Source organism: Elephantulus edwardii, unplaced genomic scaffold (assembly GCF_000299155.1).
Source record: "Elephantulus edwardii isolate Elephantulus edwardi_28Jun2011 unplaced genomic scaffold, EleEdw1.0 scaffold00086, whole genome shotgun sequence".
In the NCBI taxonomy this organism is placed as follows: Eukaryota; Metazoa; Chordata; class Mammalia; order Macroscelidea; family Macroscelididae; genus Elephantulus; species Elephantulus edwardii.
Window position 1 is genome coordinate 11,144,292 of NW_006399836.1, and position 24,070 is coordinate 11,168,361.

The window sequence follows — 24,070 nt, forward strand, 5'->3', positions numbered from 1 at the left end:
AGGCCCAGCCCTCTGGCAGCTTCTACCCTGGGCCAGGAACAAGAAGTAAATGGATGATTAAGATCTCATGTGTACTTGCTAAAAGAAGTAAATAAAGGAGGATACGAGAACTCACACAAGGCATATAACCTGACCTGGAAGGTCAGGGAAAGTGTTAAGGAAGAGGTGACATGAAATGAGTTTTTTTTCTTTTTTAAATTATGTAAATTACCTAAGTGCATTAAAATAGATAAGCAAAAGAAAAAATGCGTTACAATCCTGCTACAAAAACAGCATCTGCCGTCCAGGCAGATATACGCACAACCATGTTTATTGAGACTTTGTTCAAAATAGCAAAGAGTTGGAAACAACCTAAGTGCCCGTCAACAAACGAATGGATAGAGAAGCTGTGGTATAGTCATACATTGGAATGCTATGCTGCACTGAAAAACAAGGAACTCATTCAATATTATTCTAAATGGGTGACCCATTTTGCTGAGTGACATATCTGACCTTATGCTGAGTGAAATATCTCAGTCACAAAAGAACAGGTGCTGCATGGTGCCACTACTGTAGAATGGGACTGACATCAGGGTTGGAGTGAGACTGAGAAAAATTGGATACATTACGTATACTGCATTGAAACAGATGAGGGAGAGAAATGTTTGAAAGCGATATATGATTGGGTATTATGGTTATGACAAGAGTTCAGAATGAAGGTAGTATAGTGGAGTATACTTGGGGCAGGGGGTGGGGGATTCTATACCAATGAAATAATTTTTCTTTTACTTTTCAAAGAGAAGAGCGAACGAGGGGGAGGGGTGGGCAGGGAGAAAAATGCAACAATGAATGTATGGAAATCTAAAATCTCTGTAAACGTTCATTAAAATTAATTTTAAAAAATAAAATAAAAAAATAATGCCTAATCATAAAAAACCCAAACAGCATCTGTTTACACTTTGCTGTAATGCCTTTTAAACCTCATTTTCTCTCTACAGCACACATGTGCAAAATGCATGCACACACATAGACACGTCTAGTATATCTATCACACACACCCCTCCACCCAGGTACATCTATCATATACATAGATACAGACACAAACACACCCCCCCCAGGTGTGTGTGTGTATGTGTGTGTGTGTGTGTGTGTGTGTGTGTATATCTATATCTATATCTATATCTATATCTATATATCTATATCTATATCTATATATATATATCTATATATATCTATCTATATATCTATATCACTCTCCCCTCAGGTACATACATAGCACATACATCCTAGATATACATTCAACAACATTAACACACACCCAGTCATTGCCAAAAGGCAATAAAGTTTGCTGCAATAAAATCAACCCATTCACCAAACTCATTGCACAGTTGATTCTGACTCATGCTGCCGGTGTGCACCCTCAAGTTAGATGCATAGCTGACCCTCTAGAGGGTTTTCAGAGGCTGTGCACTGCATGAGAGGAGACTAACCATGTTTCTCTCATGGGTGGTAGTTGTTAGGTGACGCTGACTCATTGCAATTCTACAGGCAGCCGACCTGAACCCTGTCTTTACCGTCCTCAGATCTGATACACTTGAGCCCTTTGCTGAAATCACTGTGAAATCATTTCTTCTCATTGATGGTCTTCCTCTCCTCCGCTGACCCTCCATCTTCCTAGCCATCATGTCCCTTTCTGAGGAATTGCCTCCTCTAACTACATGTCCAAAATATGAAGGATGAAGCTTCACCTTTTTTGCTCAAAGGGCCACTCTGGCTGCACTTTCCCCAAGACATAGCTGTTTGTTCTTTAGTTAATGTAATTTCAGGTAATTATTCTTCAGTTAATATAGTTTAAACCAATGCATATGCGCCCCACCCCCCTTCTTGTTGTGTACCATCGAATCACATCCTACTGGCACATGAGATTGCCCCTCCTTCTCCAGCAGAGCATCTGGTGGATTCGAACCGCATGCCTTCGGGATTAAACTGATACATATTAAAACCAAGAATCTCAATGACTTTCTGTTTTTCAATATGTGGATATATGAAAATTTATTGACCCAATCTTAAATTATTGAACATTTTTTAATTCTATTAGCAACTATGAACAAGGTTGCAATGAAGAATTTTTAAATCCACATCTATGCAATTCTTCTCTATATTCTGAGGATGAATTCTCAAAACTGTTTGATCAATTTTCTAACTGTGTCTTGAAACCTGGCCATCAGTGGACGTTTTTATTCCCCTTTTTTCCCTTTCCAATTTGATAGTAACACATGTTACCTATCCCATGCTGCTTGTATTTACGTTTTAAAATTATTAATTATTACAACTTTTGAGAAGTTACATACATTTAGACTAGCTTATTCTTGCTTCTGGTCATTTTAATTCTGTCATATTTGTGCGTTTTCTTATTGACTAGAGATTGTTTTTTACATATTATTGGTAACTTTTTCTGGGAGAGTTGCCGATTGCTTTTTCAGGTTTCTTTTGCTTTTAGAAAATACATTCCTTGTCCCTCTCCCAGGTTCATTTGGAAAGCCAGTTTAAATAAATAGCAAGAATATTTCATAAGGGAAAATGAGGTCCTCTCAGATATAAAATATTCTATAAAGCTACTATCTTTAGAATTATTGTGTGACTAGTATCGGAACACATAGAAAACGCAAGCGACAAAATTAGGAGCAGATTCGAGTATGTATGAATTGGTGTATGTGTAGCTGGGAATCGTGGAGGGTCAAAGAAAGAGGGGAAGACCTTGGACACGATGGATTGACACAGTGACTAACAATGGCCTGGTGCATGTAAGACATGCTGAGCATCGGGCAAGACAGACAGGGTTCAGATCTGTTGTTCGTAGGGTAGCATAATTGAATCAGCCACATTTAACAATATGCAATTGATACATAGACATCAGTGAAGCGAATAGTATTGGGATAAGAAAAGTAACACTTTTAATTCCAAAACCAAAATAAATTCCAAGTAGATTAAAAGGGTGAAAAAATAGAAAAACGATTACAAGGGATTCTCTTTTGTTTCAGTGGTCAGTATCTTTCATCTCTAAAAAACCTGACTTCTCTAACCTAAAAGCATTTTTTAAAACCCACCAAAAACACACTATATGACAAACACGTTACCCAAAAAACAATTATTTTGTAACAAGCATATGAAAAAGAGTTGTGAGCATAATCACAAGAGAGTAAAGAGAGCTTTGAAGGGCATTCTCCACCAGAATAAGGTCAGGAAACTCCCAAAGTAAAGACACAGGATCAGGAATCGAACTCAGAACACCCACAGCAGCATCCGGGGGTGAGTCCACGCCCGCCCCCACTGGCCACCGTAATTATGTAAAACAGCATTTTTCCCATATATGGTCCTTAATATCTGTTCTTCTGGTAGGATGACTTGGGATAGGAAAAAGCTCCCAGAGCGCCAGCAGCTCGACCTTCCCCGTCCGCTCCCGCCAGCCTCGCCCCAGACCAGGCAATGCACCAAACCCCGACCGCGCCCCGAGTCTCCTCCTCCTGATTGGACTTTGGCCCCGTCAATCCTCTTCTTCTCGAACCTGTTTGCTGTTGGACCCGCCTTCTGGGCGGGGCTCCCGCCTAGGAAGCTCTGGGTAAAGGTGGAGCCGGAGGAGGTAGTGGCGGATGGAGGCGACAAGTCCCCGCCCCCCTGGCTCACAGGCCCCGCCCATCCCACAATCCCATAGGCCCAAGGGCTTGTCCGTCAAGCTCAGAAGCAGGGCGCGAGGGCGGGGCGGGAAGGCGGCGAGGAGCGAATCTGGGTGCGGTGAGGCGCGCCGGCAGATCACCGCGGTTCCTGGACAGGGCACGGAGGGCTGTACGAGGCTGACCTGCTGTCTCCACCGCCGCCTCGTGTGCGCTCACCACACCCGCTTTCACTCGACCACTGGAGAAAGTCTTCTCGGGAGAAGCAGCGCCTGTGCTCCTGAACAGATCCAGGTTCAGGTGAGCTAACCCCACCGGCGAGTCCCGCCCCGGGCGGGCGGACTGGCAGGCGGGGGCGGCGGCGAAGGGACGCGCGCGGCGTCAGGGACGAGCGGGCAGCCGTGTGGTTCTCGGCCTCCGCGCTGCCAGCGAATGGCGCGGGCGGGCGCCGACGCCGCGGGGCCCTAGGCCCGGGCACCGCATCCTCCCCGGCGGGGCCCGGGACCTCCGCGCGGGCGCTCGGGGACCACGAGGCCTCCAGGAGCCGTACCCGGCTTCGGCTTACCACGTCGGCACCAGCCGGGGCGCATTTCCCGGACGGGACGCGCGGGGAGCCCTGACCTCCCCCGTGGCCGGGGCGCGCGCGCCCTGCCCGCGCGCTGCGCCAAGTGCCCAAGTTGGCCAAACTTTTTAACCCTTTCCGGGGAGCCGCTGCTCCTGCCCCCCAGCCTGGCGGGCGCGGGTGAGACGAGGGGCTTGGAGTCCCAGGGTTCTGGGCAGAGGGTCTTTTGCAAGTTTGCATGCATTTTCGAAACGGAGGTAACGGGCAGGCGAGGACCGTTTGGCAGCTGTCAGGCCGGCCTCCTGAGTCAGAAGCGCATTCTCCTCGCCGCAGACATTGCCCTGGACTAGGTTTCCGCCCTCTCTCCGACTTCCTCATTCGCCGGGCGGAGGAGGTTGTGGAGAGGTGTACTCGGAAGGGACCTGGCCGACAGGAAGGACTCCCCACGGCACCTCCACTTTTCACTCTGCGCCCCGGGAGTGGCCTGTTGCCGTCGGGGGCCCTCCAGCCCCCGGCGTGCACCTGATTCCCGCGCCCAGCGCCACCCGTCTGGCCAGCGGCCGGAGCTGGACCCGGCGACTGTAGGTCAGGCCCTGGCGAGCGCATCTCTCCTTTGGGGGCCTCTCGGGCTGCAGGGGTCCCCATCCCTCCTGCCCCGGGCCTCAGCCCAGGGCAAGTCTGCGAACTTTCATCCCCCCCGCACCCTTTCGGGGAGCCTCAGTTCCCACCGAGACAGTCACTTCCAGGACCTGCCTCGTTGGGGGCAGGGTGGTGCCAGCGCCGAGCCCGCGGCCCCACCCAGCGGTGTAGGGCGAAGGCTCTTGGGAAGTCCCGGGTCCTGGGAGGCCCAGCGCGCCCCGGTTCACTGTGCCCTGCTCAGTGCTTAGCAGATGGAAAGTCACTGTCCAGGGGGAAGCCAAGCTTGAGCTCCTCGTCCCATGCAACCCTGTGGGCATTGCTGGCCTGGTCATCCGCGACGGGGCTGCTGACTCTACTGGGTGGTTCAGCCCCTTGTTGGCAACGGCGGAAAGGCTGCTTTCGGGGCCTGTTTTGACAATCGCTCGATTAATATTAGTCAATTTACATACAAGGCGGTGGGGGTTGGAGAGGACACACAGATGTGTAATTGGGCAAATATTTAACAGGCTTCTCTGTGCCAGGGCCTCTGCCAGGTGGTGCGGGTGGGAAATTGAGAAAAGCCCCAACCCCTGCCTCAGGGAGCTTGGGATAAATCTGTGATGACTTGGATATGAGGCAGAGATGACAGGGACCCTAGAAAGGTACCATGAGTCATGTTGGGTAAGAAGGGAACCAGTCCGCCCAGCAGGGATCCTGAGGGGCCCCTGGAGGGAGGCACTGCCTTCCAGGCACTTACAGTCTGAAGCGATGTCACACACAAAGCCAGCCTGTGATGGGTCCCCAGAATGGCAGAGACAAAGGCCTCTTCGGAATTGCAAGGCAGAGAGGGGCCACTTCTGTCTGTCTGGGCAGAAAGGGAAGTTGCCCGGCCTGGAGCACACACAGCATGGCTGGCAAACTGAGGCCGGCATGTGGTGGTGGAAAGTGAGGAGTCATTTAGTGGTTAATTGGGAGGTAATTAAAGATGTCAAGATTGCTCAGTGTAATTTGAGAGCCACCGTGCTCCAGGACGGTTGGCAGCCCGGTGACACTGAAATGCTTGCTCCATTCTCCACGCTCAGCAAGTTCTGGCAGCGCCTGTGGGCAGACTCAGGTGCCCCAGAGCCAGGCTTGGCTGCCCCACTTGGGGAGTTCTTCTGCTGAGGACAAAGGCGGTCCCAGAGGCACGTTATTTGGAGGGGCTTTGAGTCTGAAAGGCTCTGCGTGAAGGAGTGGGATTCCTGATTTGCCCCTCTCTCCTTTTTTATTAATTTTTAAACTTTTTATACTGCGGGATTGGAGATGGGATAACCTCTCTCCTGTGGGATGGAGGGCACATCTTAATCTTCTGCCCTCAGCATGCTCTTGTTGCGTGAAAACCAGAACACTCAGAAGTGCTGCATTGTTGTGTAGGCTGGTTTTGTGTAGCCTGGTGTAGGGTATTGGTGGAAGCCTGGATGGCTAAGCTGTCTTCACTTCCTCTTCTCACTAATCCTCCAATAAAGTACTTAAGACAGCCCTTACCAGCTTGACATCTTTATTTCAAAAGGAGAGGAGGGGCTGGCCCTTGTTTTCCTCTGAGCCCAACCCTACCCTTCTCTTGGTGGGGGAGAAAGAGAAACCCAAAGCAAAATGGGGAGGGGGGGAAATCTATGCCTTGACAGTTTCCTCCCAAGCATCATGTTCCAAAAATATTTAGAAGAATAAAATCTGTGTGTCCTCTTAATTAAACAAACATCCTAATTTGCTGAGCATAAAACAGCATCTCTGACCGCCTGGGGCAGGAAGTGCCTTTTCCCTCTGTGCAGTCCCAGAGCCTCCCGGTCTTAACCCTTAGCGCACCGGGCCGGGCTCTAGACTCCACTCCTCCAGGGACGACAGAATATACCCTGGGCTGCCCACTGGGAAGTAATTCTCCAGGAGGCCTGCAGAAGCCCAGTGTTAGAGCTGAAGGGAGGAGGTGGTGGGAGGAATCTTAAGATTTTTGTGCAAGGCAAACCTGAGTTCAAATCCTGATCCAGCCCAGTGGCTTCTTGTAACCTTAGGCCAGTCCTTGTGACCTTAGACATGTCCTTGTGACCATGGGCAGGTCCTTGAGACCTTGGGCAGGTCTCTAACCACCTAAGTCTGTCCTCTCAGAGTCTAGTCTTGCTCTTGGTAACTCCAGGCATTTGAACTTCCACTCTTTAGTTAAGTAGCCAAGGGCCTCCACAGTGTGTCCCACCCAAAGACTCTAGCTGTTTGGAAAGGGCATGGCATATACTGGCTACAAAGAAGTCAGAGCCCTGGTGGCCTAGTGCATTATGTGTTGCAAGACTAACCAAGGGTCAGTGGTTCAAGTCTACCACCAACCGCTCTGTGGAAGAAATATGAGGCAGTCTCCCCCGTAGAGATTTGTAGCCTCAGTGCCCTTGAGTTGGAATCCATCCAGTGGCCAGGGCTTTGGTTATCTAAAAGACACTTTTTAAAATAAAATTTAAAAAAAAAGATTGTGATTCTTGCATTAACTAGGAATTGTCTGCAGAGGCATGGGATCCCAAGGGTGTCTCATACTCTTGGTTTCTGGCTCCTTGCTCCATGCACTTTCTATGTCTGGAAAGGGGTGTGTGTCTCTGTGTGTGTGTACGCGTGTACGCGCATAGAGTGTTTTAAGCCAAAGTAGTAAAAACAAGTGGTTCCAGGGCCTGTTTGCTGCATCTTTTAGATGCTTCTGGTGTTGAGCTGTGCCAGTGGCCTCAGGACAGGCCCTTGGCCCAGAGCAGGCCGTGTGCAAACTTGACTGTGGTTTTTGTTCTCAAAAACATGGTTTCCTGTGGTCTTGGCAAGGGCCAAGGGGGGATGTAGGAAAAGAACACTGGACTTGAACGTCTAGAGACGTGACTTCCCGCTCTGGCTTGGATTGTTGGAAGGAAAGGTTTGATTTTAGTGGAAAGTGCCATACTGCCCCACAAGGTAAAAACCAGGGACTGAAAAAGGAACTAATTTTATTTTTCTAGACTGTCCTGTTGTACTTACTGTTGAGAAGGGGTACAGTGCACTACGCCTGAAGCAGATGGTTTGGTGCTATCCATCAAGGCCTGTTCCTTCTGATAGCATTCTAGGAATTTATCCTACGGGCTAATGTAAACATGCAAAAGAGAATAAATACCTAAGGTTACTGATTGTCATAGCAAAAGACAGGAAATGATGTAGCTGTCAGAAGAGGCAAATAATTCATGGTACAGTGGCAATCTATGCAATCCATTCAAAAAATGAGGCCAGTCTGTACATAGCGATAAGGCATTCATTCTGTGTAGTGAATGAAAAATAAAAACCTGTACACACACTCCAACACCCAAACAAAACACCAGAACCAGAAACGACTATCCCTAAACTATAACTAGTGGATTAGAACTAGCCTGTAATTGTAACTGGTGGATTAGAACTATTCCAAAACATAACTAATAGACTGGGGATTAGGATTAGGGTTGGGTCTAGTCTAGGTTAAAGGGTAAATTTAGGGTTATAATGTGTCCTCTGTGTAAAAGTGGTATATCACACTTGCTTCTGTATGCAAGTATTTCTGTTTCTAGAAACCAAGGATTGGGGAATGAGTGTAACTTCTATGTTCTTTTGGATCATTGTAGATTCAAAGGTGTACATTTTTTAATCTGTGTACTAAGGCGACTGGTTGGCTTTATCTTGAAGATCTGGCTGTCAGTTCAGATTCCTTTCCTCCTCCACTCTCTGGGCTGCATCTCCAGTGCCTGCCATGAGCAGGGGTGGAGGAGGAGGACAGGCTTAAAAATAGGCTCTTCTTGTTCCTTGGCATTGAAATGCATCTCACAGACATCAGAACATCATTAGTGCGTAATCCTGGTCCTTTGCTATTTTGAGAGTAGGAAGAAGTCCCAGAGGGGCAAACAGGTAAGGTAATGGCTTGACTGCTAACTAAGGTTGATGTTTGGGGTTTCACCCCAAGGTGCCTCCAAAGAAAGGCCTGGCAATCTGCTCCGCAAAGGCCACAGACATGAAAACTCTGTACACCTGGCTTTGTCATGTGTTGGAATGGATTCCAGAGAATAGGAAGATTTCATGTGACTCCAGGAAGTGATTTTTTTTTAAAATACCCTTTTGCTGGGAGTACTGAGGGGAATCTGCTCTCCAGACCATACATTGTTCTTCCCAGGGTTGCACACTGTTGACTAGAAGGGAGCCCTGGTGACAGAGCTCTGGGTGATGAGCCTGCTGGGTCCTGAGCTGACCTGATCCCCCCACAAGGTGGCCTTAGGGCCGGTGGGAGGGTGTGATGAGTCAGGAGTGATGGTGTGAATCTGGATGTGCCATGAGCCTGCCACCCTGGGGAGGGGGGATGGGAAGGCCGGGCACCCAGCTTGTGTCGGCCCCTCTCTCCAGAACCCCCACCTGCCTCTGTGCTTGGATGGCACTGGCCCCTTTGGATGAGGGAGGGTCTGACGCGGGTCTCTTTATAAAAAGCATCTTAGGCCCCTGAGGATTACTCAGGCCCCATTCTGAGGGTTAGTTTCTCAACCAGAGGTGATTCAGCACCCAGAATGGGACCAGCTCACCCCGCCTGGGCACGGAGAGTTGCCCAGGGGCCTGGCTTGGCCTCTGAGGTTGAGGCATCCTTGACCTTTCTCATGGTCTAACCTCCCAGGTCTCACACTGTGTGTTCGATAGTTGTCTCCATCTTTAGCCCTGTTTGGTTCTCCACCACCCAGGAGCCCAGAAGCTGTGGTCTGAGGAGGGGGCCTCGTCCTTCCTTCCGGAAGTGGCCCTGGTGGGTGTGGGCTTCCTGTCGGCATAGGCTGGGCTAAGGCTTGTGGAAGGTTACGGTTGAGCCCACAAATCACACTTCCTTGGTGCTCTCAGAGGACCTGGTACTCACAGGGAACTTACTCAGAGGAAAAAGGGGGCCCCTCTCTCTTTCAGGGAGACCCTTCTCTCTCTGGGGGCCCAACATGATCTCCATGTACTTTTGAAAAAAAAATAAATTTTTTTGTGTGTGCTAGTGTAACAAAACATATGCCATTTCAGTGACATTCGTTGGTCTTGGTCATCATGCTGTTCAGCTGTCACCCTTACCTGTTTCCTGACTTACCCGTCATCTTTCATGGAAGCTCACTGTCCCCTAAGGAGGTAGCTGCCCTCCCACTCCTGCCCACCTGCCCCAGGTGACCACTGAGAAACCGTCTCTTTGTACTTTGCTACTCTAGACTTCGATGGAAGTGGCCTCAGACACTGTTTGTCATTTTGTGACTACCTGGCTTATTTTCTGTGCCCTTCTTAAGGGGTTAAGGAACCCTGTGGGGAATTGTGCTGCTAGCCCAAAGCCCATGCCTCTCTGACGGTTCAAATCCACTAGAGACATCACAGGAGAAAGATGGGCAAGCTCCTCCCGTGTGATTTACAGCCTCAGTGGAGAGTCAGCTATGAGTTGGTTCCAACTCTCTGACACTGAGTGAGTTTGAAGGCATCAAGAGAGTTCTCATGAATAGCCACAGGTTTCTTTTTTTCTTCCTTTTTAAAGTGTAATTCTAAGTGGTGGTGGTGTTAGGTGCGATCAAGTCGAGGATGATGCACGGTGACCCTATGAACCACATATCTGAACCGTATCCTATCCTGTGCCGTCCTTACACTTCCTGACACCCTTGAGCCCATTGCTGCAGTCACTGTGTCTGTCCAGCTGAGGATCTCCCAGGTTTGGAAGGCATCAGAGGAATACTCCCCCCCACCCCAAGTTAGAGGAGTGATAGGATTGTGTTGATGGGAAGCCTGGCCCCTAGTTTCAGTCTATGCCTTTCTCTAAATTATGTGGCCTAATTGAGAAGAGTTTTTAAAGCGTTATCACCCCTTTGCTTTTATGCACGGTTTAGTCAAGCAACACATCCTGAGCTCCTTTAATCTTTCCTAAGAGTCTGTTCCTCTCCCTTGATCATTTTTTCTTTTTGGAGAGTTGGAGGAGACACTCGGGCTGAGGAATGGGGAGGGAGATGTTTTTGGCTTTCCTGAGCTGCTTCCCGTTGGACAGGGCCACTCAGACTGCAGGTTCCCACACTTCAGAAATCAGTGTTTTAACATGAAAACATGCCAGGCTGCTGGGTGGACTGGAGCGAGCTCCACTGGCTTTCCGCTGCTCTGTGGCCAGCCCTAATTTCCAGCGAATAAATTTTTTTTTTTAATTGTGATTTGAATGATGATTTACAGGGCAAACTGGTTTTGTGTTCAGCAACTCCTCCACGTTCTATTTTGTAACGTTAGTTGCAGTCCCTGCAAGGGAACAGCACTTTCTCTTTCTGTCCATATGTTCACTGTTTTCCTTTCTCCTTCTTTCCAGTCCTTTTGCTTTCCAAGCTTCCCTGGGCACACACTGCCCTTCAATTGCATATGGTTGGTTGTTCTGGAAGTGAGAACGTTTCTGGTTTTAGTATTCATTTTATAGGACTGTCTGTTACTTGACGGAACATTAAGCCTCAGGAGGGCCTTAGAGGGCTGAAGAGGACTGAGGGCTGTAATCTCACAGATAACTTCAGTTTTTCATCAGTAAAGTTGGTCTTTTTTTAAACAATTTTGTTCTGCATCGTCCTCCCCCTCAATCATCCAGGGCCGTCTTATGTGGTCCTTTCCAGAGCAGTCTGCAGTGATTGTGGGGTACCATCTACGTCTTTTGGTCTCAGGGCTTTAGATCCTGTGGGGCACTGGATCCATTGGTCCTTTGTTTTTTTGTTTTTCTTCTAATATAATTTTTATTTTATACTGGTTTACTTATCGTGGTAATGGGTACCCGTGGTGGACAGTGTTGGCTGGAGCTTCCCGACTAAAACAAGCCTGGAAGCAGGAGCGGCATCCACTTCCGAAATGGCTTGCCTTTCGTTCATAGGGTCGCTATGAGTCGTCTATGACTCGATGGCTCCAAACAACAACAATAACAACAACTGGTTTACTTACAAAGTTTGTGTACATTGTTTTTCATTGGTCCTTTGGACTAATTGCTTCCACAGGTCTCTGATTTTCTTCACTCTGCTTTGATCAACAAGAAAACACACCTTAGATAGCCACACACAGATGTCTGGAAATTTCAAGTCAGGGAACATAACCTTGAGTGGTCACTGGCTGTTGACTCCCGAAGGCAACCTCATTGATTTGTGGTGTTTTCAATGCTAAACCCCTTTCGAGGAAGCAGGTGGAGCTTATCTCTTAGCTGATTAGTGTGCCTCTTTGAGCCTCAGTTTCCTCGTCTGTATCATGGTCCGGTTTTGTGTTTTTTTTTTTTATTTGGTGAGGGCTATACAGATACGGTCCAGTCTTCCTTCTTTTGGTCACATTATCATCAGTGTCCTTGTTTTCTGGTGATAGATGCCCAGTTGGCCCAGCAAGCTTGTCTCTTGATGAGGACATGACCTAAGTTGGCTGAAGGACCTCTGGAATGTTCGCCAGGAATTGAGGCTGAGCTTCCCGAGGACTGTCCCTTCTGCGTCTTTCTCACCACACCGTCTAGTTCTACTTGTTACGGTGATCCAAGATGGTTTAGCATTTAAAAGAAAAGAAATTATACAAAAAGTGTTACAGGACAAATATTGATTGCATAGTGCCACTGTTGGAAAATGGGACTGACATCAGGGTTAAGGGAAGACAGAGAAGGAGGCGAGGAATGATGTATACAGCATTGAAATGGATGAGGGAGAGAACTGTTTAAAAGGGCTATGTGATTGGGTATTGTCATGACAGGAGTCCAGAATGAAGGCTGCATACTGGAGTGGACTTGAGGGGAGGGATTGCATAAAAAGGAAAGAGTTTTACTTTTCAAGAAGAGTGAATTTGTGGGGGGAGGGAATGGGCAAAGAGAAAAGTGCAACAATGAATGAGTGGAAACCCTAAGTCTTTGTAAACTTTCATTAAATTTAATAATAATAAGATGTGTTACAAGCCGCTGAGGCACTTTGATTTGGTGTTTGTCTGGGTTAGGAAGCTCTGGGGGCCTAGTGGATAAGGATCTGTGCTGCTAGCCCAAAGGTAGGCAGTTTGAATCCATCAGCTACTGGAGGGGAAAGCGGGGCTTTCTTCTCCCTTGTGATTTATAGCCACTTAAATCAGCTGTGAATTGGTTCCAACTAGATGACAATGAATTCTGGTTTGTGTTCAAAAGCCACCGTGCTTCCTGTGTTTTGCATTAAGTCATGGCCTGGAGAAAGCCGCTTCCTGTCTGATAAACATGAACGAGGCATTTGGAACTGTTTGGGTGATCTAATCTCACTGGGGCAGAACAGGGAGACTTTAGAACTCATTGGGGACCTGGAGGGCAGAGGCAGGGACTTTTCCTAGCTGTGGCCCCAGGTCCCAGCTCCACTCTTGACCAGAGGCAGCCCTCAGTCCTTGGTGCCTAAGTGGGACTTAGTTCCACCCAACACTTTCACATTTTTTTTTTCTGTGAGAAAAATTTATATTTAGAATTAGCCCACTGGACTCAGTTTAGATGATCCCAATTCTGTTGGCAACATCCAAAGCATCATAGTCAGGAGCAAGTCGAACACAGGCCTTCTTCTCTCCATCAGGCCTAATCAAAGTGTTGACCTTGGCCACATCAATGTCATAGAGCTTCTTTACAGCTTGTTTAATTTGGTGCTTGTTGGCCTTGATATCCACAGTGAACACAAGCGTGTTGTTATCTTCTATCTTCTTCATGGCTGACTCAGTGATCAGGGGAAACTTGATGCTGGCAGAGTGGTCAAGCTTGTTTCTCCTCGGGGTGCTCTTCCGGGGGTATTTGGGCTGCCGTCGGAGTCTCAGCGTCTTAGGCCGCCGGAACGTGGGTGACGTGCGGATCTTTTTTTTTTTTGGCTGTGGATGCCCTTCAGGATGCCTTCTTGGCCTTTAATGCCTTTGCTTTGGCTTCAGTTTTGGGAGGGGCAGGGGCTTCCTCCTTCGCTTTCGGCACCATCTTCGTAGAAAAACAACACTTTCACATTTAAGTCTGTAGAAGTGGAGCCCAGGTAGCCAAAACATTTAAATGTCTTTTAGTCATCTCTCCGATTTAAAAAAAAAAACAACAAACAACACACAACAAAACCCACAACCCAAAACGACAAATGCTTGGTCCTTGTCTGGAAATTTTCAGGCTGAGAAAGCTGGTGGCATTTCAAAGCTTTAAAGAATTTTTTTGTTTTTTTTTTTTTTTTAATAAACACTGAAGAGGCAACCGTTGGATGTGAGGGAATCAAACCCACCTGACCCACTGCCCCAGCTGGTTTCTTCTCATGGTGACCCTGCAGGACAGAGTAGATGTGCCTCATGGAGTTTTTGAGGCTGTGATGGTTACGGAAGCTGACTACCACACCTTCCTCTTACACAGAGGCTCATGGGTTCAAATGCGACTTTTCAGTTGACAGCCAAGCACCTAGACCCTGCGCCACCATGGTGCCTGGCTGGGAGAGAGTCGCTGGCACATTTCCTCCGCAGGTCAGCATAGATGGCCTCAGGCTCCTGCTGTGTGCCCTGTGCTGGTCTGAGGGCATCACTGGAGATGGCAGGGAGCCGGTCCCTGTCCTCCAGGAATGTCGTCTGAGCAGGGACTTGGGGCACAGAGGGAAATTTGCAACGTGAGGGACAAGGGCCCCTTAAGCCAGGCTCCTGGGCCCCTGGTGGCTGGCATTGCCTGGGAGGTGACAGGGAGGGTGGGTTAGAGAGGAAGGAAGACGCTTTGGGGGTCGGGAGGTCTGGTTGAAGTCCCTGTCCTGATAATACAGGCGGACGTAATGCCAACAGCAGCAGTGGTAACAGTTCCGTTTTACTGAAGATTTAAGTACCAGGCACTTGAATCACCTCCCTTGATTTTTACCATACAGCATGAGGAAGGAAACAGGTGAGAACCCTGGGCTAAAATTGCGCTCAGGTGCTCTGATGCAGAACCCTTGTCGGACCCCGTGGACACCTTTCGCCCAGGGCTTGTGTTTCCTCGCTGGCCCGTGGTTTTTCCTTAGTTGGTGGCCGAGAATGAATGAAAAGATCGGAGCTTTGGGTCTCAGCCGAATGGGGCCTCCTGCTCCACAGGGCAGTTGGCCGCTGAGAGCAGGGTTGCCAGTTCGATAGCGTTGCCGTGGCTACTGACTTCACCTTTAACCCCACTTGGCCATTTTTCACATGGTGGTCATAAAGAGGGCAGGTGAAAAGACAGTGGTCAGGTGGGCCTCAGGGTCGGCCCCTCGGGAGGCTTGCTCATTGAGGCTGCCTGCTATGGGGAGTTCTCCCTAGATAGCCCACCTGCCAGCCAGCAGGGTCCACCCGTCTTAACCGGTGGGGCTCTTCTCCATGCCTGCAAGGGTCACGTTCATTTATCCTTTCATTTCACTCACCCGCAGACTCCTTGGCCATTCACTGAATGCTCCCAGAGCTTACTCATGTGCCAGGTATTGGGAGCCCCAGGGCAGTCTGAGAAGACTTCCTGGAGGAGGCTGCATCTGGGCTGATCAAAAGTTAGGAGTGTAGCACTGCATCTCCAGCGAGCAAGGGTGGGGCCTGCTTCAGCCCCAGACTCCAGGGGTTGCTTTGTTCTTTCAGAGATTCAGGGCATGCCAGGCCCCGGGTCAGCCAGAGCTGGTAAAAGATTTCCTCTGCTCCCAAGGCGTTTGTTTCCAGCCCAGGCCCTTCTATAGCCAGAGCCCGCCAGGCCTACTTCCCTGTGCCCGTCCTGGAGGAAAGTCAGGGGAGCCAGAGGAGCACGTAGCAACATCAGCCCTCCCAGGACATTTGCTGCCAGCTGAGCCCTCCACGACTGCTCCGGAGTCTTCTGTGTGGTCAGCAAGTTTTTCCCAGCTCAGGGAATTGGGGGGAAGATTATTCACGGAGTGTTGAGAGAGACAAAATCATTCAAGAGGAAAGGAAAAGGAGGGAGAGGTTGGTTATTGATGTTGACATGAGCCGTCGGAACCGACTCGGAGCTGACCCTCCAGAGGGGTTTTCAGAGGCTGTAAATCACGTGGGAGGAGATTGCCCATCTTTTTGCCGCAGAGCAGCTGGTGAATCCAAACTGCTTGCCTGACCGGCAAAGCTCCCTGGGTCTTTTATGACACAAGCGTTATAACAACACAGCTGGCGAGAAGCAGACATGCCTGTATCCTCGTCCGCAGTTTGCGGGTTTTTTTCAGGGTTTTCTGCCCATACACAAGGACATTTTACAACATTGTAAGCAGAACGTAGACGTTGTTGTGTATTCTTTTTCCGTACTGTAAACTTTGCTGTGTTGTAAGAGTTTCCACAGTTGTATTAATGAGCATGCTGTGTTCCATGGAGGGGAAGTCAAACCCCCTGCCGTGCCATCGATTCCAATGTGTTGACCTGAAGGACAGAGTCAGCTGCCTCATAGCTCATAGCTGCTCGGGTCCACAATCATCGCTCTTGGCACCATCAGTCAGGATATAAAGACGAATTGCATTAGGTAAATCTACTGTCAGGAACCTTTCCCGGATGCTGATGAGCCACGATGTCAGTCTAGAGACTAAGGCGTACCTGACCCAGGCCATGGTCTTTGCAGTTACTTGGTATGCATCAGAGAGCTGCACCGTGACTAAGGATGACAGAAGAAGAATCAGTATCTTTGCGTTGTGGAGAAGAATAACATACCATGGACTGGCAAGAAAACAAATAGGTCTGTCCTGAAGAGAGTGAAGCCAAGTTTCTCCTTAGAGGCTAGGATTTTGAAGCTCCACCTCACATAGTTTGGGCACGTGGCCAAGAGGGACCAGTCCTTGGAGAAGGACATCTTGCCCGGAAGGGTGGAGGGACAGTGCAGGAGAGGAAGACCTTCTATGAGGTGGATTGATTCAGTGACTGGATTAATGGGGTCGGTGTGTCAGGCAGTGAGAATGGCTTAGGATAGAGCAGGGTTCAGAGCTGTTGTATGTACATAGGGTCGCTGTGAGTCGCACTTGACTTGATGGCACATAACAGCAACCTTTTTGGAAACAGACTGCCACAGCTTTCTCCTGAGGAGTGGCTCATGGGTTCAAACGACCAACCTTTCCATTAGCAACTCAGCATCAACCACTGTGTCGCCAGGGCTCTTTCACTGAGGGGAGGAGCCAATGTTTATGTTGCCAGGAAGTTCCATAGAGTTTAGCAATTGAGAAATGCTTTTGCCTGGCATCCTGAGTGCCTGTTCCAGGCAGGGTGGTCGGGGTGTAGGTGAATTGAGAGGCTGCAGCCCTACCCCCATGGGACTCATGGTTGAGACACGGGGAAAAAAATCCCCTCAGGACAGAGATGGGCAACAGAGGGAATGGCAGCTTAGATGCCTGTTCTGATTTGACGGGGACATGGGTGAAAATGCTCTATGATTAGAGTTGATGAGCTCTGGGGGTCTCAGGTCTTAGATGGACTTAGCCTCTTTGGATGAAAATCTTTTTGGAGAGTCAAATGGCTGTGTCATCCAAGGACTGGTTTCCTGGTTTCCCCTGTCTCTCCTTCTTCTGCTGCAGCCCCAAGGCCTAGGCGGGGAGGGAGTGAGGGAGCAAAGACCCTCACTCTGGGGTTGGGGGATATTGGCGAAGAAGGGGATTGAGGTGAGGTGGCATAGAGCGCAAAGACCCCAGAGATACTGTCAGAGAGAGGGTTTGAGGTGGGTGAGCTGGAGTAGGGAGGTCTGTAAAGGCCCCTGGCCAGAGGACTCCCCTCCCAGGCTCGGGGGTGAATTGTAGCAACAAGTTGCCGTGGTTTATGCCCTTGTTTTGCCAGCGTGAATGGTGTGGCAGCATTTGTTTTTAGTGGGCATATCTGGGGCTGGGCTTGGGAGTGAGGGGTGCATTGAGGAGGAGGCTGGAATGTGAGAGCTGTCCCTGCCATTTCTGTCACTGCACATCCATGACTTCCTGTTTGATGACTGGTGGAGGTGTAACTTCTGTCCAGCAATCCTGACCCCAACCTCGCTGTTTTCCTAGAGAGCAGGAGCCAGGTTGTTTGTGGTTCTGGGAAGGACAAGGAGGCTTGTTGTCACCCACCCACCGCGGGAGTGCGGAAGGCCAGGGTGGGGTGGCAGCAGTCGTGGTCACCGGGACACTTTATGGTCTGTCCTACTGGTTGCTCCCTCTCAGGTCGGCAGCTGAGTCATTAATACTCCTTGGGCTTGAGGTTTGACTAGCAGAGTTTCTAACACGATCTTTTCCTCATCCCCGTTAAATATGCACTTAAAAAACCCCACTCCAAAAACACACACACCAAAACACTTAAACCTAGCTTCATTGATATTAGCAAATGTGACTTGCAGGATCCCAGCTCTTTATAGACTACAGTGCTCCTGTGGGTAAGGTTGTGGTCCTTTGTGTCTTCAGATAGCTTGCCTCCTGCTATCATGCTTAGGAACTTTGTTGGCCTAGTGGTTAAAGAGCCTCCGCTGCTACCAAAGGATTGGTGGTTTGAACCCACCAGCCAGCCAAGGGACACAGATGAGGTAGTCTGCTTCCGTAGTGATGACAGCCTGGGGAACCTTCTAGAGCAATTGAGGCTGTGAGGTTGACTCTTTGGTGGTGGAGTTTGTCTTCTTTTTATGCTGAATTGGAATCAACTTGATGGCCATGGTTTTTGGCTTCAGTTGGCCTCTCCTTGTTCCCATTGGAGCTTGGTAGTGATTGCAGGCTAGACAAGACCGATTTGCAGTTTTAAAATGCTTATTGCCAAATTGAAGGAGGGAGGTGCAGAACATAGTTGAGTAAAAAGCAGGAGGACATTATGCTGAATGAAATATCACAGTCACAAAAGGACAAATACTACATAGTGCCCCTTTTATAAAACGGAACTTACATCAGGGTTGGGGGAGACCGAGAAAGAGGGGATAAATAATGTATACTGCATTGTAACATGAGGGAGAGAACTGTTTAAAAGGGATATGTGTTTAGGTATTATTGTCATGACAGGAGTCGCGAATTAAGGCTGCACAGTGGAGTGGACTTGGGGGGAGGGACTGTATAACAATGAAAGAATTTTTCTTTTACTTTTCAAAGAGAAGAGCGAACTGGGGGGGCGGGGGGACAGGGAGAAAAGTACAACAGTGAATGAATAGAAATCCAAAGTCTCTGTAAATTTTTATTAAAAGTAATAATAATAATAATAAAAAACAGGAGGAGGAAGCGGGGACGTGTGAGACTGAGGCAGCAGCTTGCTGAAAGGAGGGAATGGGCTGAGCCTGTGGGGATTATTTCCCCGTCCCTTTAACCATTTTGGGAAATATGGTTACTAATATGGATCCCTATGTGTTCTTGGAGGAGAGAAAGTGTGGCAGGCACCAGGTGCAGTGTTGTGTTTGTGGTGGACCCCAAAAGGGTGTCCCTTTCCATCTGCCTCTCCCTTCTCTAGTCACCATAACACTTCCTCCTTCCCTCTCTGTTCCCTAATACCCCTTCTGCTTAATAGCTGCCACCCTGGGCCAGGAATGTGTCCCCGGCTGCTCCCAGCTCCCAGGCTGCCTGTCTTTCTCCGGGGGTGATGCACCCCTGTCCAGTGTGTTTTTGTTGTGGCCCAGTGTTCTTAGAGATGGCTTCCCCTCTCCGAGGAGCTGCACTCACTGTTTATACACTACAGGGAGTAACAGTGTAGACAACTTGTGCAGGACTGTAAACTTGAAATCCCAGTTGCAGGCCTGAGGTGCTGGCCGGCAGCCAGCCGCAGCTCGCCTGGCGAGGTGCTGCGTCAACATTCCCACTGTACCTGGCTGCGCCTCACCACTTCTCCTGGGGGGGGGGCTGTGACAGGGACCCTTGCACGGGTGTCTCGCCCCTGGGGGCGATTAATGAATGTTGGAGAGCGGGCTGAGCGCGTTCAGACCTGAACGCCTCCCTGTGTGTGGGGTTCAGTGCTCCGCCTTTTGGCATGTTCTAGGCCAGTGGTTTGTTTTGGGGGGGTTCTGAGGATTGACTGCTGTGATGTGTATAACCTCAGTACGTCCATAAACAGGGGCAGAGTCGGTTCATTGGTAACAATTCTCACCTTCATACGGGAGCCTGGGGTTCGAATCTTAGCCAGAGCACCTGGAGTCTCTGGGTGGAGGCTTGTGTGTAGCTAATGGTGCTGAGCTTGCAGACTGACCCACAGGGGGGTAAAGCTTGATGTTCTTCCCAAACTGCCCCTGGAAACCCGGGGACTGGCAGGGGACAGTCACAGAGGTATTCCCACCTCCTCCCTTATTCTGGCTCTGAGACAAGAATCCGAAGAATGTGGTACTCTACTGGGGTCTTTAGTGATAATGACGGGGGAGGCTGGAGGCAGGAGCCAGTGTTTCTTCCGGAGGGCGACTGATGGGTTGGGGGGAGAGGGCAGCCAACCACGGAGCCTTTGTGCTCCCCGACCTGGAACATTCCAGACTGGTTGGGAGTCACTGACAACCATAGGCTTATTGCATTCCTGGCTCTTCTGTTTGAACCAGAGACAGCTGGGAGGGGTGGGGGTGAGGAGACAGATGCCCCCCCCCCTTCCCCCCTGCACTCTGAGAGAACTCAGGTTTAAAGGGAGGAAAGGTGAGACTGGCATAGGGTGTTCGACGCTTGGTGCCGCTCTGGCTGTGGAGGGCAGGGAGACCGGCAGCTGCAGTTCTGACTCAGTGTCAATGAATTTGGATTTTACCAACACCACAATTCAAAGACATCAGTTCTTCCTATGTCTCCCTTAAGCACGTAGCAACCACTCAACACCTAGATCATCAACCTTCCCCTCCTTGTCTCAGGGCTACCACCTTCCTCTGCAGGCTGTTGAGAGTCCTGTATGAAAACAAACTAAAAAGATAGATGAATGGATAGATGACGATTTTCCTTATAACCATGAATAAGTCTCCTCTTGGATTCAGTTTTCTCCTTATTCATTTAAAGTGTTACTTTCTAAACAAGAGTTCCTGATCTTCTAATAAAAATTAGATCGCTCTCTTTATCTTTTCTTAGCAGTTGGTATTTTTTCTTTTGTAATATTAACCAACAACAGCAGAGAGAAAGAGCACAAGCGAGCAGTTGGCCTAGGAGACAGAAAGCCATGCTCCCAAGCCAAAGGTGGGTGACTCTACTCCACGGCCCTGAGGTCTGCCTTTAATTGTTTTTGGTGAAGCATCCTAGGTCGTGTAACCCTGGTCTGTCCACTTGCTGTGCAGAGGTAACTCTTGGTTGCTGTGAATTCAGCTAATACTGTTACCCATGGTGGACAGTGTTTGGTGGAGCTCCCTGATTAAAACAAGCTTGGAAGCAGGAGTGGCGTCCACTTCCACAATAGCTTGCCTCTGGAAACCCTGTGAACCTGGAGAAAGGACGAAAGTTATACAGGAGGTGTCCAGGACTTTGGTTCATAGGGTCGCTATGAGTCGCCTGTGACTCCACAACACTTAACAACAACAACAACAACAACTATAACAACAACAACAACAACAACAACAACAACAACAACAGTATAAACCATAATTGCCACCTGTCAGGGTCGACTGCTGTCGTTGCCGGCTGCCTGCTGTGTGTGAGCTGCCCCATCCTGCCTTTTCGAGCAGTGAATGCCGGTGGTTGGGCCCAGAGACCCTGGGGCTGGGGTAAGACATCTGAGTACAGACACCAACAGTTGCTACCTGTGTGCTGCTCTTCAGCAAGTTTACTTAAACATCCTGGCTTCAGTTTCCTCATTTGCAAAACTGGAGACTGATAGAAACTGTCTCCTGGTGTGCTTGTCCCGGTGAGGTAAGATCCTATGTGACAAGCACTACAATCCAAACTTGGCCTTCCTGTCTAATTGTTAGGGAGGTCTGGTGGCCTGCTGGTCAGGACTCAGGTTCACGGTTTGGACCTGTGGGCTGGCTGCTCTGCAGAGAAGCGTGGGCAGTCTCCTCTCGTGTGATGAATTGACTCTGAAGACCCAGTAGAGGGTCAGCTGTGAGGAGTGCACAGCAACAGATACCCACTTGTTACAGCAGTCGGTAGACCACTTGGGTAATTTCCTTTTACAGGTGATGGAAAGGAGGTTTTAAAACACTGTGATAACTCACCCAGTTAAACCGTCTATTAATGAGCAATATGATTTCATTTAAATACAGATAGACTGTGTGAAGAAAATAGATGAGACATATAAAACCAGAAGAACTCATATTTATTAAAAAAACCCCCAACAGCCCCACATCCAAACGACTCAACACAGATTCTATAAACCAATGGCCAGAGAGTCCAGTACTTACTTCCAGGGTCTGCGTCTGTCCTGATGTCCCTGTGGCAGCTTCTGTCCTTGAGGTGCGTGGATGAAGGTTTCTTTGTGCATGCTCGTGTGTGAGTGTGTGTGTACTCGCCTATGAGCACATGCCTGGGGCATGCCAAAGTAGCTTGCACCTGGCAGCTCCCCAGGGCAGAGGCCACTACCGCGTCTTCCCTTCTCACACCTGCAGACTTAGCCTTGGCAGCTCTGGGGACCAGACTGGAGTGATTCTTGGCGGGTGGTAAAATAAGCAAGAGGCCAGGATTCTGGTGAAGGACAGGATGAGGTCACCCCTACCGGCCAAGCTCCCTGCTCAAAGACAGCAGGGCCCGGCCAGCATTGCAGACCTGCAGCCTGCTCACGGATGGCAAGCCGGCTTCTCGTTAACGTGCCGAGGAAGTGGGTTTTATCTTCCCTCCGTGGCTTGTGTTTGAGGGTTTTTTTTTTCCTGGGGATGCTGTTTGCCCACCCCAACATTAGCTCTGCCCCCACGCAGTCTGCATTCCGGGGCTGGCACTGCACTGACTTACTTTAGGACAGGATCAAGTGATGGAAACACAGGGAGAGAGACTAGTCCTTGGGTTTTACCTGTCTCTGTTCATGAAGCTGGGGTGATCCAGCACAGTTCTGAGAAGGACCGTTCCAGTCCACTGTCCTGAATCTTCCTTTTGCTGTGAAGTCTCCAGATTGGACTGTCCTAACCAAAGCTTGGTAAAAAACCCACAGTAATCAGTGGGGTATCACTTGACATGTTTCAGCTAACAGATGCAACTTGGGCATGGTCATCAGTCTATGCCAGGAAATCTGGAGGACAGCCACTTGGCCACCTGACTGGAAAAGATCCATATTGTTTCTATTCCCAAGAAAGGTGATCTAACAGAATGTGGAAGTTCTTGAACAATGTCATTACTATTACATGCAGGCAAAATATTGCTGAAGATCATCCAAAAACAACTAGAAGAGCTTATTGACAGCTGCTAGAAGTTTATGCTGGGAGTAGAAGATGTCACATGGATTTTGGCTCAAAGTAGAGAATACCAGAAAATTGCCTGTTTGTGTCTTACTAGCTATGCGAAGACATTTGACTCTGTGGATCATAACAAACTATGGGTAACATTTGAGAAGAATGGAACTTCCAGAACACTTAATCATGTTTGTATGAAATCTATACCCAGATCAAGAAACTATTGTCTGAGCAGAGCAAGGGAACACTGCGTATTTTAAAATCAAGAAAGATATGTGTCTGGACTGTATCCTTTATATCTTTTCAGTCTGTATGCTGAGCAAATTCTTTGAGAAGCTGGACTTTATGATGTAGAATGTGGCATCAAGATGAGAGCGACTCATCAACAACCTGCGTTATGCAGATGACATAGCCTTGCTTGCCGAGAGTTTGGGGGACGTGGGGTGCTTGCTGCTGCAGAAGATCAAGGACTACAGCCTTCACTATGGATTACATCTCAACATCAGGAAAACAGAAATCCTCACCACTGGACCAATAGCCAACATCATGACAGGTGGCGGAAAGATTGAAATTGTCAACGATTTCATCTTGGATCCACAATCAGCAGCAGTTTGGAAATCAGGAGACTTACTGCATTGAGAAAGTCTGTTGTCAGGGCCCTCTCCAAAGTCCTGAAGGCTAATGATGTCGGTTTGAAGACTAAGGAGTGTCTGGTTCAAACCGTGGTTTTTCTAGTCACTTGCTTTGCATCTGAGAGCTGGAAAGGGAATAAGGATGACAGAAAAGAATTGATGCCTTTGAGCTGTGGCGTTGGAGAAGAGTGTTGAATATCCCATGGATGGCCGAGAGAACAAGCGCTTATGACTTGGAGAGAAAGTGCATCCTTGGAGGCGAGGGTGGTGAAGCTCCATCTCACATACTTTGGGCATGTTGTTAGGAGAGGATATTTGAATAGAAACGTGATGTTTGGAAAGGTGGAGAGAGACTCAGTGAAGGAGAGACAGACCTTCAGAAGATGAACTGACTGCGGCAGTGGGCTCATATGTGTTGGGGATGATGAGTGTGACACAGGACAGGACAGAGTTC

General features: G+C 48.9%; 1 protein-coding gene across 1 annotated transcript in view; it reads left to right on the plus strand.

Moving 5' to 3' along the window:
• Window positions 1-3,729: 3,729 nt before the first annotated feature.
• Window positions 3,730-24,070, plus strand: part of MYH9 (myosin, heavy chain 9, non-muscle) — a 112,749-nt gene continuing 92,408 nt past the window's right edge. Inside the window, exon 1 of the mRNA XM_006890160.1 lies at window positions 3,730-3,950. The gene's annotated coding sequence lies outside the window, so the exon portion shown is untranslated. The remainder of the gene's footprint in view (window positions 3,951-24,070) is intronic.